The following is a 19,798-nucleotide window of genomic DNA, read 5'->3' on the forward strand; positions in this document are numbered from 1 at the left end:
ACAAATTGTAAAACTAGAAACCATTGTTCTACTCTTGGAGAAGAGACACTTCACACAATAATTTTGTTAATAATATTTATTCAGTACTTCCATGGGAGAGACGCTGTGCTACGTGCTTTATACCAGGTCATGTATTTGTGCAACCCAATGAAGTAGCTGCTAGGCCTAAGAAGCTGAAGCTTAGTAATGGAGCCAAATCTGATTCTGTCACGGAATGCCAAGGACTTGCTGCTTGGGGTGTGTCAGCCAATAGACCAGCCCAAGTCTTTTGGTTTAAGCAAATGGTTTTTATTACTTGTGGCAAGTAAGGAGACAGGAAGAGAGTTCTTAAAGCACTGTTGCCTCCAACACAAACTACAGGGCCGCTTTCCATTGCCAGCCAGGAACCTTTTGGTCAATTATTCTTGCAATTGGAAGCAGTCACAGGAACTGAGCAAAACTTTGTAATCTTTTAAGCAGGACTTAAAAGGCATTTGTTTAACTGTGCAATTTCCCATGAAATTTATGATTTTCTTTGTTCCAAGACATCTGCTCCCTTGAGTAAGTTTGGTGGACTTCCTGGGAACAGGGCACTTCTCAAGGACTGGTGAAGTTGAAAAACAAGCAAGCTGCAAGCAGTTTGTTTTAATTTCTCATTGTGGTCTCTGATGACCTTATCCCTAACTAACAGTTCCAGTAGCCATCTTTGTATTAGCAATTAAGTTATATTCCTATAAATAATATGTTTCCTTTAGTCTTCGAATTGTTCTTTACATATTGCTATCTATGTCTATATTAATGGCACTCAGATATAAGGCTCATGGGGTAGAAATACATGTTACTAACCATCAAAGCATATCTTGTGTAGGGACCAAGGGCAGGCTACCCCAGAATTTGCCACTTTGGTATACTGGCTATTTAAAAAATGTTATATAAGAGACAGCCTATGTAAGAAGGACACTGAGACCCTCCTCTGTCCCCTAAAAGCAAGGAATAAACCCCCCATGTGAAAGGCGCCATCCCTGTACCAGGAGGTAAAGAAACATCCTTGTCACCAGAAATAGGAAATTTAGAACCAAGAAAGCTATATAAACAATCCTTGTAACTTTTTGCTAATGTACTACCACAGCCCAAATTCTGTTTAGAATTCCTGACTAATTAAAACTCCAAAATGCAAGTTTTCTTTGTCCTGTCAATTGTGCACAAATTTATTGCCTCTTTGTCTGAAAAGTATAAAAACTGCCTGCCCTGGTCTATTCTTTAGGTCTCAATTTCATTGTTGGGCCTCCTTGCACACATAACAAAACTTTTTTTTTCTCCTGTTTATCTGTCTCAGGTAAATTTAATTCTTAGTCCAGCTAGAAAACCTTGAAAGGTAGAGGAAGAATTTTTCCTTCCCTTCACCTGGATACTTGTCCCTTACTGCATTTCCTTCCATTCCAGTGCTCTGCAAACTTCATGTGCATATGAATCACCTGGTTATTTGGTTAAAATGCAGATTCTGATTCTGATCTGCATTTCTAACAAGCTCCCCAGGGGCTAGTTTGGGGGTCATGTTGTTTGTATCAAGGATCTTGGATTTTATTTCCCAGATTCAAACTTACAGTGTTGAATGAATTCTGGGTGTCCCTGAGGGCATCCTCACCTTAGGTTGTTGGGCAGGTCCCTGGATGTTGCACCTCAAACCTCATCAAGACATGGGAGTTAGGGCTGAGAAGACAGCACTGTTTGAGGGTACCTGTTCCCAGCTGAGGAAGGGGGAGATTGAACTCTCCCCTCTCTCCAGTGGCAGCTACAGGTTTGAACCACTGTGCTGCTATGAGCTCACATTAGAATGTTCACATCAATCCCTGGCCCCGGGGGTTATTTATGTTCTAGTGAGCTGGTGATTAAGTGCTATTGTAAGATTAAGAGTTCACAGCTGCATGGCTGGTATTGGTAAATAAAAGATTCCTTATTATTATTTTTAGATTTTCCTGGAGGCCAAATGGAGACCAGGTGCTTTACCTTAATGTGAGTGACAGCACAGTTCTGCTCAGTGAATACTCAGCCAGGAATGACTGCTGGCTTGCCTCACTTACACAACTGATGGGCTTTGTAAATCATCTTTACGTTGAATTTGTGTAATGTAAGTAAATTTTCCCAATGACTTTCACCATGATTTCAGATTGAGTTTATATTGTTTTACATTGCTGAGTAATGAGACTAGGCTTATTTTATATCTTTTTGAATTATTGCATAACCTTGAGCAAACTGTCACCTTCCTTGAGAAAGTATGTACTCAAGAGGATTAGCAACAGAGTATTGCATACAAACAAGGACACACAAACCACACACAGCACACAAAGGTCTAGGAGAGTTTCCTTACCTGCCAAATGGCAGATCCCTTCCAGCTTTATGAATCTGTGGTATCGTGATTCTTGAGCAATGCTTCTTAAACTTTCTTGTACTAAATTTACTTGGAGGTCCTGTTATGCAGATCCTGATCTAGTAGGTCTGGGTTAAGGCCCAAGATTCTGCATCTCTAACAAGCTCCCAGGTGATGACAATGATGTTGGCACAAGAACCAAAGCACTACTAAATAACTTGAATGCTCCTTCTCCCATCAAGAAACTAATAATTTCTTTATATAAGCAAGGGAATATACACTTAGGAGAGTTCTTTTTTAAAAAAATTCCAATGAATCCTTTGAACATTACTTTTTAAAAAAATCTAACCATAAAGTATTTATCTACTTTCAAAAATGTGTCCATTTTACCACTACCCACTTATTAGAATGGCTAAAATTTTTTAATTAAAAACTAACAACTCCAATTCTTGGGAAAGATGTGGAGGAAGAGGACCTCTCATTTATTGCTGGTGGGAATGCAGTATGGTACAGCCATTTTGGAAGATAGTGTAACAGTTTCTTATAATGCTAAACATAATCTTTTTTTTTAATGCAAAACCAAATTTATTTCCATGCATAACAATGAAGATTGGGATACTAGATTAAAAGGAAAGCAGTCTTCTGTCAAATAGAGATCAAGATTCTTAAGTGGCTGCCTTTGGGAACTACTACAATGGAGGACTTGCTATGTTGCCTTCAGAGGTTAAGCCTCTGCCTGAGGCTTCCGTGGGCTCTTCAGATGTGCCTTCCTCCACAGTCAGCCTTTCTAATTCCTTCTGATAGCTATGCTGGTATTCCAGATACTTTATGTTCCTTTTCTAAACAGAAAAGAACTTTTTCAGGAATTCTAAGAGATCGGTTTCACTATTCTCAGAAGCCAAGCTCTTCAGCTCTTGCAGGTGCTTGTGTAACTGTTTTTCCATCTCCAGAGCAATCACTATAGCTTGCAGGTCAATTCTCCAGTACTCTATGTCAGGCCTCTTAGTCACCAGAAGGCAGATTTTACTCTGATGCTCTTTTAGATATTTTATGAACTGCTTTGCATGTGCTCTCTTCACTTCTGCTTGGTCTTGGAAAAAGGGGACTTAAACAGGTGCATCAGACTTTTCATCATAGTAACAGGGCATCGTAAAATAAGCATCACTGATGTGCAGCTCATAAGATGCTACATAATTAACAGCAAACCTACACGCCTCGCAGAGAGGTTTCTGAGCCTGGGATGCCATCTCAGCTTTAGGGAAAACTGGGCATAAAAAGCACTATTGCTAAACATAATCTTATTGTATGACCCAGCAACCACACTCCCAAGTATTTGATAATTTGAAAACTCATATACAGACACAATGTGCATGCAATGTTTATAGCAACTTTATTTATAATTACCAGAAACTGGAAGTGACCATTATGTTCTTCTATATACGAATCTATAAACAAATTGTGGTATATCCTTACAATGGAAAACTATTCAGCAATAAAAAGAAATGATCTATCAAAGCCACACAATGACCTGGGTAATATTAAATGTGTGTTACTAAGTTAAAGAAACCAGTCTAAAAAAAAGTGAAATACTATATTGTTACAATTGTATGACATTCTAGATAGGTACAACTACAAATGAGGTAAACAGATTAGTAATTTCTGGGATTCTGGATGGGAAAAGAATATGTGAAGCACAGATTTTTTTTAGGCAAGTAAAACTATTTTTTATCATATCGTGATTGTAGATACATGACTCTATGCATTTGCCAATATCCATAGAAGATTATGGCACAGAATAAACACTGATAGATGAAATTAAAGGGGATCATTTAGGAGGTTGAGGATGCAAGTATGGAAGGCAGAATTTTTACAAAAGAATCTGATAAAGAGAGTAAGGGAAAAAACTAAGTCACCCTGGAAATGAGTAGAGACTGTTAAGATGAAAGGCAAAGTTGACTATTTATAAACACTGTCCTCTAGTTGATGAAGTTGCTTCCCATGGCTATACAGGCTAAAAACTATGAAACTACTATACACACATTCTGGGACTTGACTAAATAAATGGCAGATGGTAGAAGCCAGGTTTCTCACTATTGGATTGGCAATCTACAGAAAAGCAAAGTGATCCAAGTAATAATGAATTAGAGTTGGAGGCATCAGTAGGAACTCATGCTTAGCTTAATACAGATGGAGATGTTTCCATATAGAAATCTTTACAAAGATGTGTATATGTGCAAATTAGTATATACACATATATTTCCTTGCTCTGTCAGATAAGAAGGCCTGAAACAATAAGACCCCAATAGCAACAAGCACACCTGGAACCCATATCTTAATTTTTAATACCACTCACCAATGAAGGGAACCAGGGCTCCTTGGAAAATGGCTGACTCTAGGACTGAGACAGGAAATATACAACACAGCCTAGAGAATCTTGTAGTGCCAGCAAATAAGGAAGTGCTAAAACAAACAGCAACAACAACAAACCTCCAACTATAGAGGTATGTCAAAGGGTCATAGGAGCCAACCGGAAGAGGTCCCGATTGCCAAATAGTGGAACAATTTGAGCAAAAAAATAAAGTTGTATTTGATTATAATGTGCAGTATAAAATAAATATCCATAATTTCATTAAACTTGCAAAAGCAAGGAAAGTCATCGTAGGGCTGACTTTCATAGACAATTTGACCCCATATTGAACTCTTATCTTTACAATCTCTATTAAGTAGATACCGGTCCCCCAGCGACTGGTGCCTTTTGAACGTAGGCTCTGCTAATCTTTTAGACAATCACTCTAGAAGCTGGCTAGGCCAACAGTACTAAACTTCCTGGATGTGGGGCTTAATTATGCGACAGTATCTAGTTCAGTGGATCCTTGCTGGTAAGTGTTGCCATCAGTCTTGGGCAGGTGTTCTCACAAAAACACAGGCTTACAGATATTATGGCTCATCCTTTGTAAGAAAGGATGCATGATTATGTAAGACTAATATGCATGATTGTCCCCTAGCTCTCTATAACCCTTCCTTGCTTCTGTCTAGAAATGCTAATGCTTAAATGAGAAATTTAAACCAAACAAATGAAACTATTTGAGGGAACCATCCTTTTTCTTTATGGCGGTATGCTGAGATCTCCTTAATGTAATAGTTTAAGGAATCAGAAGTAGTAAATCAGAGGCTTTTACCACCCCGAGACATTCTTTTTTTTTTTTTTAAGTCCCCATGAATCTCAAGCTAATTTATGAGCTTTGATTGGTTCCAACTTTAAATGAAGCTCAGGTAGGTCAAGTGAACAGTCTCATTGGTCCAATTTCCTTCCATTACATGGAGGCTATGTCCTTCCTATTTAGAAAGTGTGTTGATGATGTTTTGTACTAATGACTGGCCTGCCTGTCTCTGAGGACAACACTGGATTTTAAAGGGGATTGTAATTGTTAGGCTGTGCCAATGCTTCTTGTGATCTTGTGATCCTTGTTGTGCATAGCAGTTACCTAATAACCCCAAGGTCCCTAGAGAATTAAACTAAAGCCTTCCGGTGCCATCTGGTGTATAATATTTTTAAAAAGAAAAAAAATGAACAAAACCTCTGGTATGAAGCTGCAATGCAGCTTAACAGTTTAACTTAAGGAAGGAAGAAATAGGAGCGATAATTTAATCAAGAACAAATATGTAACAAATGTCTTTGTATACAAAACTCTGCCAGTGAGAAAGACATGTGGCTCTAGAAAAATATAGTCTCTGACTTCCGTGAACTCACAATCTAGTGGGAGAAACAGATCCACAAAAGCAAACTGAGACACAATGAGGAAAGGCATTCGGGTGAAAGGAACAAGGGAGAAAGCTAATGAAGAAGGACTGATTCTTTAGGGATAAAAGATGGGACAGAGAAAGTATTGCCAAGGAGGTAACATTGAATTTGATACCAAAAGATGAGTAGAAATTTCCTGAACAATAGGCTAAGGAAGCATATTCTAGGCATATAGAAGAGAAAAATCAAAGATCTGGCACTGTAAATAGGCTTATGTGTTGGGGGGATGTAGGATAATACCGTAGGGAAAGCATAGTTCTAGTCAAAGTGTGGTCCATGGACCAGCAACATCAGCATCAACATCTGGGAACTTAGAAGCAATGCTAATTATCAGACGCTGATCCATACTGCTTGAATGAGAATCTCTAGAAGTGGGACCCTGTGATCTGGGTTTTCCCCCAGATCTCTGAGTGATTCTGACACAGGTTTGAGAAGTTCTGGACTAGAACACTAACTGATTTTGGAGACCAACTATAAGAAAGGGAAGCAGGATAGATTGTAGGTGGGTCAGATCTTGATGAGTCATTGTCCTTAATTAAGCATAATTAAGGCAACTGAAAATATAGTGAATGGAATAAATGATAGGTTTTACAAGAAAAATATTTTATCCCCAAATAAACATAATCTTGGTTTATGAACATCACAATGAGGTTCTAAGAACCAAGAACAAACTAGATGTGCCCATTTCCAAAGACCGGATCACAGCAAGCCCAAATTAAACGTCAAGAGAGAGGGAAATTTTAAAGAGGACTGAATGTCCACCATGAAAAATTATATGAAAGAGATGTGAGTTGAAATAAAAGCAGAGTTCACCCTTCCTCGGCCAAGTTCTCTCAAGTACATTTTTCATTTGACATGTGTTAACACCTACTATGTGCTAAGTATTTGACACACACTGGGACATAAGCCAAGTGAGACTTGTCTCTGCTTCAAGAAGATTAGAGTTTATTGCATAGTGGTCATTGCAATTTATGTAGTCTCTACAAAGTGCTAATCACCATCTAACATTAGAGATTATCTTAACCTCTAAGAAATAATAAGCAATACATACAAGTCTATCTGATTATAAAGCTCACATTCCTTTTTTTAAAGAATTATTATTTTTTTATTTATTTGAGGGAGAGAGCACATGCATGCACAAGCATGCATGGGGTGGGGAGGGGCAGAGAAAGTCTAAAGCAGACTCAACACTGAATATGGAACCCTATGTGGGGCTCAGTCTCATGACCCTGAGATCACAACCTGAGCAGAAACCAAGATTCCAAGGCTTAAACCAATTGAGACACCCAGGTACCCCTCACATTCCTTTTTTAATACCATATTATCTCTTTGTATAAAGTCAGAGGAAATTCATTAGTATTAGTAATGATACTGCTAATATATATCTCCGGACTGAATAGATCCACATCGTTGTACTATAAATAGGCCAAGGCCTTTGATGATGGACCTGCCATGTATTTCTGCAAGACTTTCAACTTCATCTTTGCCTCTTCTGGATTTGACTATTTTATTTGTTCTTCTTATTTGGGTAGTTCGGTTGACCTGTACTATTTTTGGCTTTGCTGATTCCTGGGTTACTCCCATAGTCATGAGTATTGTACTGAGCTCCTCTCTAAAACCTTATTTTGGCATCTTAGATTCCCATCCCCCTGCTTACTTCACCTCCCCCAGATCAATGTAAATTTTAGACAATAGGTGGCCAAGTTTGGAAAATCAGACTAGAGGCCACAGGCAATCAAACAAATTCAAAGTATCCAGGTAGTCAGTACCATCATATTGAAAAAAAATACTGGAGAATATGCTGCAAACCTACTATTTGTCAGAATGTGGCCAGTCTTGATTAGGTTCATCGCATCACAATGGCACACACTAAGAAAAGGCTTGGGTCTAGATTCATCCACTGGCATGGGGCATGTATTGGGGAGAAGAACCAGCCTCAGAATATGAGAGGCAGCCCTACTGAGTGGTAGAATGGAGCAACAAAGGAGACAGGAGTATATGGCAGCTGATATTTCCAGCAGTGATAGGGAGTCCAACATGCAGTATTTGGATGTCCCCAAGGGAAGTCAGAATTCTAGGCATTTCACTTAGTGTCAGGGTCTATGTATAGTTGATCAAAATGAAAGACTGAATCTGCTCCTCAATGAACAAAATACGGAATAACTTCAAAAGTACAGAATAGTTACGATGGCAGTGCCTGGTACAAAGTGGGGAAACTCTAGGGGAACATAAAATCAAAACACATGTCTAGAAGTAAGTGTTGGACATCACAAAGTGGACCTGGGCCAATTTCTAGGTAGAAAGGCCATGAGCTAATAAACAGAGATAATCTGAACATTTCATGGGACTATTTGGTGGAAGTTGGAGATGTGCCCACTGATAGAGTCTCAAAGGTGCCTGGCATCTTTACTTTGTGTAATCATTTTTAATCAACCCTGTTTCCAGGAGAGAGCCAGAGGTGCTACAGGGACAGAGCAACTGGGGCTGGTTAATAATGGTGCAAGGACAGGCAATTTGCCTGTCTCTAAATCTGACATATTTATTTATTCAGAAATATATATTAGTATGTATATTATAAACATACATGTTTATTTGGAAAAAGACATTATTTTAATCCACTTAAATTGACTTTTTTCTAGTTCCCTATCTGTGTTAAGTGCTAGTAATGTGGTTATAGCAATTTCCCTGGCCTAAGACTCTTCTGAGCGAACATTTGATGGGAATATTTGGCAAGTATGCCCCAGGCTATACTTCAGGGATGACCTGGGATTGATGTGGGAATGAAGTGCTCTTGCATCTCTCCATGCAGCCAGCTGAATGAGGCTGAGTAGGTGGCTCCAATTAATATCACATGGAGCAGAAAAACCACCCAGTTGGGACCTTCCTGAAATCCTACAAAATTATGAAAAACAATAAATTGCTGTCATGAGACCCTAAGCTTTGGATTGATTTGCTACATGGTCCCCACACTGCCCCATTAGTTTCAGTCAGAATACAATCTTGTTTAGCGCGAGAATGAGGAGCAACCCTGTGTCATGTTGGGGAAAAGCATTCCAGGAAGGGCAAGTACAAATCTTGGCGGCAGAACAAGGTTTGAAGTGTTCACAGAACTGGAAGCAGACCAGTGAGACTGGAGCACAATGAGTGGGAAGAAGGTTGAAGTGAAGTGGGAGTAGGAAGCAGGAGGTGGATCTCAGAGGGCCTTGTGGACTATGATAAAGGGTTTGGAGTTTATTGTGTGAGCAGTCGGAAGTCATTGGAGTGTGTGTTAAAGACAATCTGGTTTATTTTCAAAAGATCTTTCTGGCTACTGTGTGGTGAATGAGTAGTGGTGGGGCAGGCATCGTGGCCGACAGAGCCCTTAGGAGCCATTGGCATGGACCAGGTAAGACATGATGATTAGTTGAACTGAGATGCTGGCTGTGGTCTTGAAGAGAGGTGAACAGATTAGAGATATATTTTGAAGGTAAACTGGTTAGAATTTAGTGACTGATTCAAGGACATAGTGAAAAGAAAAAAAAAAGAGGGTATCAAGCATAACTCCTGGAGTTGGGGTTTGAACTACGAGGCAGTGCAATTTAATAAATGAAGCAAACCACAGTGGAAGGAGGCTTGGGGTGAGGGCTCTAGGAAGTTATCGAGAGCTCTGGTCTTAGTCATAATACATTTGAAAGAAGTATTACAAAACCTGGTAGAATGTCAGGTAAGTGGGGAAGGGAAAGATTTGGGCTGGATTCATGAGATTGGATAAGATCTCACGAGGGGAGAGTGTTGATAGGGAGGTAGAGTGTGCTAGGCTGAGCCCTGAGACAAGGTGACTCAAAAAGATTGAGGTGGCACAGAATAGCTGGCATAGAACAGTGGGAAGGGATAGTTTATGAGGGAGAGGAAAATTAGGAGGCTAAATGTAGATTATTTCAAGACAGAAGGAAGAATGGACTGTGTTGGGTGCTACTGAGAATCAGATAAGAATATGGGGAAGACATTCGTTTGATCTGGCAATATGGAGGATGTTGATAGTATTGACAAAAACAGTTTCCTTAGACTGAGGGAGCAGCAGCCAGATTTTACTTAATTGAAGAATGAAGAACTATAAGGAACCGCAAGTATGGAGAAGTCCTTCAAGAAACAGTGGTATGAAAGGAGAGAAAGGGGGTGATACCTACAGAGAAAGGGAGAGTAAAGGGAAGAGTTGTGGTTGTTTCTGGTTTTACATGTTTGTTTGTTTGTTTATCAAAGTATTATATATTCTTATTTTGAAAAATTTAATTCTATTAGTAAACTTAAATTTTTAAAAAACACAGTAGTGCCCTGACCCTATCCAAGAGGCAACCACTTTTAATTCTTTTTCTTATTCTTGTTCCCTTAAATTTCTAAATAATACATTTTTATTACTATTTCTCAATGTATTGAGACATTTTCTCTTGACTTAATGGCATGAGAGATATCTTTTTTTTTCTTTCCTTTAGTGACATATGCTAGAGCAAAGATTGGCAAACATTTTCCATAAATTACCAGATATTTTAGGCTGTGGTGGTCATTTGGTCTCAACTGGAACTATTCGACTGTCCTGTTGTAGTATGAAAGTGACTACAGATAATACATAAATGAATGAGCATGGCCAAGATTCAATAAAACTTTATTTACCAAAACAGGTGGTGGGCCAGATTCAATTCATGGGCTAGAGTTTGCCATTTCCTCTTTAGAGCATGATTGTGCCCTTTCGGGACTAGCAGAAGGGAGGAGGAGATCGATGATGTAGATCCTAACTATAGGTTTTTGAAAATAGAGGCAACGCACCACTTCATATGTCAGAGCTCTTTGCAATCTTCAGATCTCCTCACATCTTCAGCACTATGGCAGGAGAACAGGAGCTCTATGCTTTGCTTAAGAGGAACAGAAAATTAATACAGACATTTCCTGCCCCACTTTGCATGGGGCTTAGTAACATACAGTTTTTCATAGAACTAATTTCTCCATTTGGTGAATGCAGCAGGTGAGCTCAGCTGTACATATGGCTCTATTTGAAGACCCTGCCCATCTCTCACCCAAGCTCAGAAATTAGAGTCTATCAGCAAACTAAATTAATATCTGTAAAGCCAAAGGACACAGGAAATCTCTTAATTCCCTCAGGAAACCCTGGTTGAACAAAGGTTATAAACCAGGTTTCCTGTGCTCCCACCTATGAGCTATGACTATTTCCGAGAAATGGCTTTGGTTTCCCATGTCTCCTAATACCCAGTGGTTCAAGGATAGGTATTGGCCTTGATAAGATGAATAAGTTGTAAAGAGCCTTAAAAATAGACACTGTTAAGTTATCCATAGTTCCTCTGAATGTGGTACTTCTGGTGGCCTTTCTTGTTCTTTTTGCTGTGACATGGCAGAGACATGATGAGAACCCCACTACCTGGACACTAATGGTGATAGATTAACCAGTGACATTGATGGTTCATTCAATACTAACTGATGCTGCCCCAAATGCCCACTTTCTAGAGCACTGGGGACATTTGGCTTGCTGGTCAATACACTTAATGGTTTTATTTACAGAATTTACAAATATGCTTATTTAAATGATCCAGGCTTAGTCAAAGAAAACATATTTTCTTTCCAGCCAAAATGCATTTTTCTGATTCTCTAAAAATCAAGTTACAGTTTATTTAAAACACAGAGAACTTGTTTTATTTACTTGAGATATTGTACTGTCAAATATAGAACATAAGCTTTCATGCTGATTCACTGATGGTATTTTGTGTCTTGAGATGGTGTGTGTGTGTGTGTGTGTGTGTGTGTGTGTGTGTGTGTGTGTGTGTGTAAACTTGAAAATGAATCTAATTAGTTAAACTTAAGAAGTCCTTCCTGCTCACTAACCTTTAAGGAAATTACCATTTTTAAGAGGAATTCACCATCCAGGGACTGGAAGAGTTGGCTGAATTTGGGATTTTCACATCAGCCAGCAACATGTTTAGAGACAGATATCTGGAATATGACAACTGCCCTTTTTGTTATAGTTTATAGTGGTAAGAATTATTGAGGTTACAAATTTAACCTGTACCGGTATTTATTCTGGATTCACAGGGATTTACTTGGAAAGCAACATTGGTTTGGATCTCTAATTGATTGGTGGAGTTCCTGGGGATGAGGCTGATTATGGCACAATGAATTAATAGTAGGATTAAGTTAAACTGATGGGCACTGGAGCCCTGTGAAGAGAAGACAGACAGAAAAAGTGCTGAGCGTAGCCAGGATGGCCCAGTGTCCCAAGCACCCGTGCGTTAAAACTATGTAGTTCTGGCCGGGTGGTGGACGTGTGTCCAGCATGTACTTGGAACAGCCAGCCCACTGTCTGCTCTGAACCAAGCAAACTAGCCCTTTGGAGAGAACATCAAGTGCACACAGCTCAGTGCTTTCAGCAAATAATGTTTTAATGGTGCTGAGGTTGGGGAATGGATTTGCCCTAAAGCATCGATTACTTTCCATTAGATGGAAAGAACATCTCAGCAGTGGAATCTCCTAGCGTATCCATTGGCCTGCAGTCTCACTTCCTCGGTTCTCACAATGCCCGGCACCATGTATTGTCCATTCCACCTCTCTTAGATCTAGTTTTGCTGCTACTCCCACAGCCTGATTGAGGTTGCTGGAAGCCAGAAGTGAAATTGGGAAGTAGGGTGAGAGACACACATCTTATATTGGGTTCCTGGTATTAAACCTTGAGATGAGGCTCCATGTGCAAGTAGTTCATTAAGGAAATATGCCCGAGAGATGAGTAAAGGAAGGGGGAGACAGGCCAGGGAAGAGAGTAAACTAAGCAGGGGGGTGGTCTCAGGCAACATGCACAGAGGGGAGCTCCAGTCTGAGCCCTGAGGGGAAGCTGGAGGCTCAGTTGTGCCAGCTGGCAGGACTGTCTTAACTTGATGTAAATTTTGCACCAGCCAATCATTGATTAGCTGCCACCCTAGTGGGGCAGTTCCTGCTCTCTGCACCTGCTGAACATGTGTTTCCAGCAGCCTGAAATGAGTTCTGTGAGGAATAGCCCCAAGTTCTTGCCCTGGAAAGTCCATGGAAACCAGAGATGGCACATACCATGGTCAAATACTTATCTGAGAGGAATCTGGAGAGGCTCTGAGCACTGACATTGTCCTCCTTAAAGCATTAGGCAAAAGGTTCAAAAGATAAAAACTCCAAAACTTCAATTTGTTAAGCCTTCCACTGTGTGTGAGGCACTGTTCTAAGTATGGGCATACATTCTCCTATTGAATCTCTACCTAAGCATGAACATTACTGTTTCCTCATGTTATAGATGAGGAAAGTTGGGATCAAAGAAAGTAACTGGCTCCATGTCAAACAGCTCCTAGGTCATAAAGCTGGAATTTGAATCCAGATTTTATTTACCCCACCATCCGTGCTCTTAAGCATAAGTATGTCTTCTTCTCAAAACATTCTCACATCACTCAAGATTTTCTAAGCATCATATGAAATTTGACATACCCCATACCTTTGCTTGGTGGGCCTTCTTTTAAACACCCTCCCTCTTGTGTCTATGTGCTGATATCCCTCTCTTCTTTGTCACAGCCCTCCCTCCACTGTCAAGGGTGCTCTGGGAGTATTTCAATCAGTCACCCCTAGTTTTGTCCTTCTGCTGCTGTATGTCATCCCAGTGTATACAACTCTTTCACATTTTGACCTGTACTTTCTCTCACATTAGACCATACATTTCTTGAGGTCAGGGACCATGCCCTGTTCATCTTTATACCCCTGACAATGAGCATGCACCTACGTGGCTAAGTGCTAAATTAAATGAGTCTGTGTATAGTGGGAATATCAGTTCCAATTGCTTAGCAATCAGAAGGTCAAGCAAGTGTTGTTGGATTCACAGAGGAGAGAAACGTATTTTCATTTGGGGTTATTGACAAAGGCTCTATGAGAGCTTGACATTTGATAGTGGTTTTGGTGGGGACAGGAGAAGGGGGGGCAGATTTTTCAAGTGGAATTGGCAGAGTGAGTAAATTCAAAGGCTAGAAAATGCAAAACATTGGAAGCAGAGAACTTCTATGTGTCTGAAATATAGGATAGGTGGGAAAAGACCAAGAAAGTGAACATGTTTCAGACCACACAGAGTTTTGGATCCTCTGCTAAATGGAATATTTTTTGTTTTGTAGACAATGAAGAGACATTGGAATGTCCCATTTTTTTAAATGAGTAAGTAGATAATAAGTGGTTATAATAGTGCCTGATACATAATAAACTCACAATGAAGGTTGACTAACATTACTGTTAGGTTTTGAGCAAGAATATATAAGGAATTATAACTATATGAATGACATGAAGTGCATGGGCAGATTGAGTGGGAGATTGGCTAGAATGGCTTTATCAATAGCTATAGACTAACTCATGTTGTCTGGACTTTGGTAGCAGGCAACAATGGAGGCAGCTGTTATAACCCCATAGGAAAGAAAACACCCACCACTATCTGAGAATCAGAGGAAACAAAGGAAGAGGCTGAAGAGCATGGTTGAACAGGACCACCCCACCGAAGCACTAGACTCCCCTAGCTCTAACACAGGCCTGCACGCATGAGGTGCTATGCACTCACCGCTTGAATAGTATTTGGTTTATCCTTCACATACACAACTTAGGCTTGAAGATGATTCTACTGTAATGGGGCTGACTTTGGGCTAATCCTTTCAGAATCCAGGGATATGGGATCAAAGGCATAGCAGAAAGCTTTCTCATCCTGTTCTTCCCTAAATGACATGAAGAGCAATTCTGGAAATAACAGCTCCCCACTCTCAACCCCCACAAGCGCATTCTCTAGCCCCTAATCCAAGCCAGCCTCTGTCCCCTCATGCCCAAGTCCAGCTTCTATCCCTCAACTTCACATATCCAGTCCAGTCTCAATCCATGAAGACAAAGTAGACTCCATTAAACAGGAAAAGAAAATCTGTGAGTCCTGTGACTTGCACTTTGCCTACGAACACTCTTCCCTTGCAGAAGCAATGCTTCCCAGAAGCTTGCCCAGTATCTTTCTTTCCCCTTTACAGCAGGCTTTGAATTTCTCAAGCCCTATGGCTTGAGAATGACTTCACCCTTTTTTCCAGATATGGACCATGACTAGTTTTAGCTAATCCTCCTATTCCATCACCTCTTGCAGGCATTGGTTCAGGGATGAGCAAATGATCCAGGCTAGGCCAGTCAGCGACAACTCTTTTTTTCTTTTCAGTAGCATCAAATGAATGCCCACAGCCATTGCATGACCACAAAAGGAAAGTTATCACTGATGAAGAAGGCTTCAAAGAAAAGAGAGAATCTGGGTCCTTGTTCCAAAGCTCAAGTGCTGGATGAGGCCAGGTTTAAAGCTTAAAGCCGTTTTTACCATTTCCAGTTACGAGAAAACATTAAAGCAAAACATACATGATAACCATCTTCTAACAGTTTAGATACTGTTTATTTTTAATTAGTCACAACCTCAAAATCCTAATATACCCTGAGATCCTCCTTTGCCTCAGCTGCTAGTTTGGATCATCTAAAGTAGACTGTTGTCTACTCAACCCTCCCTCCTTTACAGCATGAACACACAAAGTTGTGACAAGGAAGACATGTTTACAGGCAGCTTAGAAATATAAAATTATGGGTAGGTTACAAATACCATACAACAACATTATCCTACACAGTTGGCGATAGTAACAATCCTGAGTCATCATCTGCTTTATGGTTAAAGAACTGACAATTTTCTCTTCACAATGAGTAAAACCCAAATGTTTTCTTTTTCTTTTTTTTGTTTTTTTGGGGGTTTTTTTGTTTTTGTTTTTTGTTTTTATTATGTTATGTTAATCACCATAGATTACATCATTGGTTTTGATGTAGTGTTTCTTAACTACATATAAAATATATCTTTTGATTTTTATTTGAGAGTTCTTCCCCTCCAATAATGCCATTTGATGTATTTCTTTAGCATCAATTTAAACAATGTATAACCAATAAACAACTAGTTTAGCCACAAGGTTTTACTGATCTGTCTACCCAATTGTTTGATAAGTTCATGTTTAATGGGCAAATACAACTGCTGTCCAAGAGCTGTATTCAAACCTTGTATTGATCTAGACTTCAGTTTTGAAGATGTGAGTTTATTCCTAAAGATTGCTCTCTGTTTTACTACCCCTTATAAGCAAAGAAGTAGATAAAGAAATCAATTTTAAACTTATTTTGGAGAAATAATTCACAAAGAGCCCCAGAAATCCTTGTAATGGGGTGGATTCATCCACACTACAATACTGATGACGGGCTAATTTGCTAATATTTCCACTATTGAATTAGATTAGACCTTAAGAGATGCTCTTCTCGAGGAGCGTTTATTTTTGGACCAACTTCAGAATGCACAGAATATCCATTTAAACCCCATTCTGATGCAGAAATACTAAACTACACACAAGAAACACTCACCAGGACTTAACTTATCAATAAATGACACATTGCAGGAATCTGCTCCTGATTTGGGGGCTGAGAGGTTTACTAGATTTAACATTAACTAGGTAGAACCTCTTGGGGAAGTAAAAACATATCTCCACATCAACCAGCAAAATTTTGTACCAGGAAGTCTAACAGAAGCAGCCTAGCTTAGTGGCTAACACATGGGTTTTTAACCTCTTTGCGGACATAGACCTCTTTGATCATCTGGTCAAATCAGTGGATCTCTTCTTGGAATAATGTTTTTATTTTTATTTTTTTTATTTTTTGGAATAATGTTTTTAATCCATAAAATAAAGTACATAGAATCATCAAGGAAACTAATTATATTGGAATATAGTCAGTAAAACATTTAAAAATTGTGATGGAATTATATGCTTTCTTCTTTATTAGTGAATTAAATAACAAGATCTAGCAGTGGGTCTGATAATTACTATAATTTCAAAGTGATGATGAGCATAAACAGTATCTCATGATGTTTGTAAAAACTGTGATTTGAAAATGTGAAAATGTGTGTTTTCAATTGTGACAAAATTATAAGTACTGTGAATGCAACTGTGGACTATTATCTGCATTCACAATGTGACAGAATGACTTTCTAGCAGGGGGATGTGGTCTTTGTACTAAAAGATTAGTATTGACTTCTCATAGGATGTGGCTTCTATTATCATAGATTTGTTTTCCTAGACCATCTTAATTATCATATGCTTCTCATGGGAGTGTAATTTGGTGTAAACACTTTGCAAAACTGTTTGACTTCATCTAACTCAAGTTGTGTGATTTCTGTCTTTGTCAGCTCGGGCTGCCATAACAAAATACAATATACTGGGTGCCTTAAACAATAGAAATTGTTTTCTCACAGTTCTGGAACCTAGAAGTTCAAGATCAGGATGCCTGCGTGGTTCAGTCTGGTGTGGGCTCTCTTCCTGGTTTGTAGATGGCCATCTTCTTACTGTGCTCTCACATGGTGAAGAGACAGAGAATGACCCAGGGAGAGTGAGGGAAAGATAGAGAGAGAGAAAGGGAGGGAGGAGTTATAAGTGCAAGCTCTCTGGTGTCTGTCCCCATAAGGACACTAATCTCATCATTAGAGTTCCACCCTCATGACTTCATCTAAACCAAATTACCTCTCAAAAGCTTCATCTCCAAATACCATCACATTGGGGGTTAGGGCTTCCCCATATGAATTCGGAAGTGGGGGCATGATCCATTTCATAGCAACTTTATTGCTAAGGTGCAGTAATACTTAAATTTCTCATCCTCTGATTATATAGGGTGCCAGTGGAGACTCTTAGACTTTTCTTACTCTCCAGTTTTCTGGAATATAACTACTGTACTGGGAATATAACCACTGGGAAGATTTCTACATGCAGTTTCTCTACCGGGCAAGATATTTTGAATACGGTATGGCTTGGTTATAGCAACACCAACAACATGATGATAATAGTAATCATAACACATGTAATGCTTTATGCCAAGCAGTGTTCTAAACATCTTATAGTAATGATTCATTTAATCCTTTGAGTTAAAGTTTAAAAAGTATGCCCATTTTACATATGAAAAAAACCAAGGCACAGAGATGTTACATGACTTGCTCAAGGCTTCACAGCCAGTGGTGGCAGAGCCAGGATCCCTTCTCCTAACTACTACACATTGCTGCTTTTGCCAAGGTACTGATGAATGGGCAGGCTGATCCTAATAAGGAATGAATGTAGGTTCTGGGAGCAGATAGATCTGTGTTCAAATCCCAGCTTCACCCCTTATTGAGCTTGGTGACTCAGAATAATCTTTTGATCTCTATGGTACTTAATTCTCCCTAATATTGAGATAAAAATAATGGCTGCTTTAGTTTGAATTCCCCTGAAAGCAGAGCCAAGATAAGGACTCGAATGCAAGTGTTTTATTTGGAACATAATCCCAGGAAGCTGCAATAAGAGAGCAGGGAGAATAAAACAAGGAAGGAGCGAAAGGCAGAGGGATGTTATTAAGTTTATACTGGGGTCAGTGAGAGCCCAATTCCTTCATGACCTCCTAAGAAAAGTACAGGGTGCCTCTCAGAATTGCTCACCTGAAGGACAGGAGACTCGAGCATTTATCCATTGGTTCTTGGTCTGCTTTGGCCGAGGATTTCCCTGAAGCATTAACTTCCCTGCCCTCTGAGACTGGACTTGCAATACTGGGTGAGAACTCGCTCTGTGGCATCAGAGAAAACCCTGAGATGGAATGTAGAGTGTGCCGAGGTGGGAGATGGCAACAAATGAATCTGAGCTGGTCCACGATGCCCATTGCAGTGGTAGCTTAAATAAGAGGTAAGTTAAGGAGATATGCCACAGGGGACCAATCATCTACACCTGTTTTTCCAGATTGGGTTAAGATTAGAGATGATTCCTCCAAGCATCTGGCAGAGTGCCTGACTATAGTGGACAAAGGCTACAGCCTTCCATTCTTCAAAGAAACCAATGTTAATTAGCCTACCACTGCGATTATCTCTTCTACTACCACTATTGATTATCTTGTGATTGAATAATTTTAAAAAAATGAGCTTTAATCTACAATTCATACCACATAAAAATTAATTCAAAATTTATCATATACCTAAATACAAAACACCGAACTATAATAGTCCAGATAAAAACATAGGAGAAAATCTTTGTGACCTGGGATCAGGCAAAATAACAGATCCATAAAAGAAAAAAAAAAAGAGTTGAACATCATCAAGTTGAAGAACTTCTGCTTTCCATAGGTCATTATGAAGAGACTGAAGAGACAAACCACATCTGGGGAGGAAAGATGTATAACTCAGATACATATAAAGGACTTGTATCCAAAATATATAAGGAACTTAAAGTTTAGTAAGAAGAAAACAAGCAATAAAACAATAGGCAAAAGATTTGAATAGACACTTTACCAAAGAGGATGCATAGATGGCAAATGAGTACATGAAACTATACTTGACATCTTAACCCTTAAGGACATGCAAATTAAATCCACAAAGAGATACTGCTACATACGCACTTACGGTAAAACCACTGACCACACCCGGTATTGGCAATGATGGGGAACATCTGGAACTCTCATACACTGCTGGTGAGAATGTAAAATGGTACAACCGCTTTGGAAAACAATTTGGCAGTTTCTTAAGAAGTTAAATATACACATACCATATGTCCCAGTCATTCCTCTTTTAC

General features: G+C 39.4%; 1 protein-coding gene across 1 annotated transcript in view; it reads left to right on the top strand.

Moving 5' to 3' along the window:
* The first annotated feature begins 9,497 nt into the window (after positions 1-9,497).
* Positions 9,498-19,798, top strand: part of LRRC3B (leucine rich repeat containing 3B) — a 152,755-nt gene continuing 142,454 nt past the window's right edge. The window contains exon 1 of the mRNA XM_073885001.1: positions 9,498-9,534. The gene's annotated coding sequence lies outside the window, so the exon portion shown is untranslated. The remainder of the gene's footprint in view (positions 9,535-19,798) is intronic.

This window comes from Callorhinus ursinus, unplaced genomic scaffold, assembly GCF_003265705.2.
Source record: "Callorhinus ursinus isolate GAN/ISIS: 27379988/994484 unplaced genomic scaffold, GSC_fseal_2.0 scaffold1, whole genome shotgun sequence".
NCBI classification, from domain to species: Eukaryota; Metazoa; Chordata; class Mammalia; order Carnivora; family Otariidae; genus Callorhinus; species Callorhinus ursinus.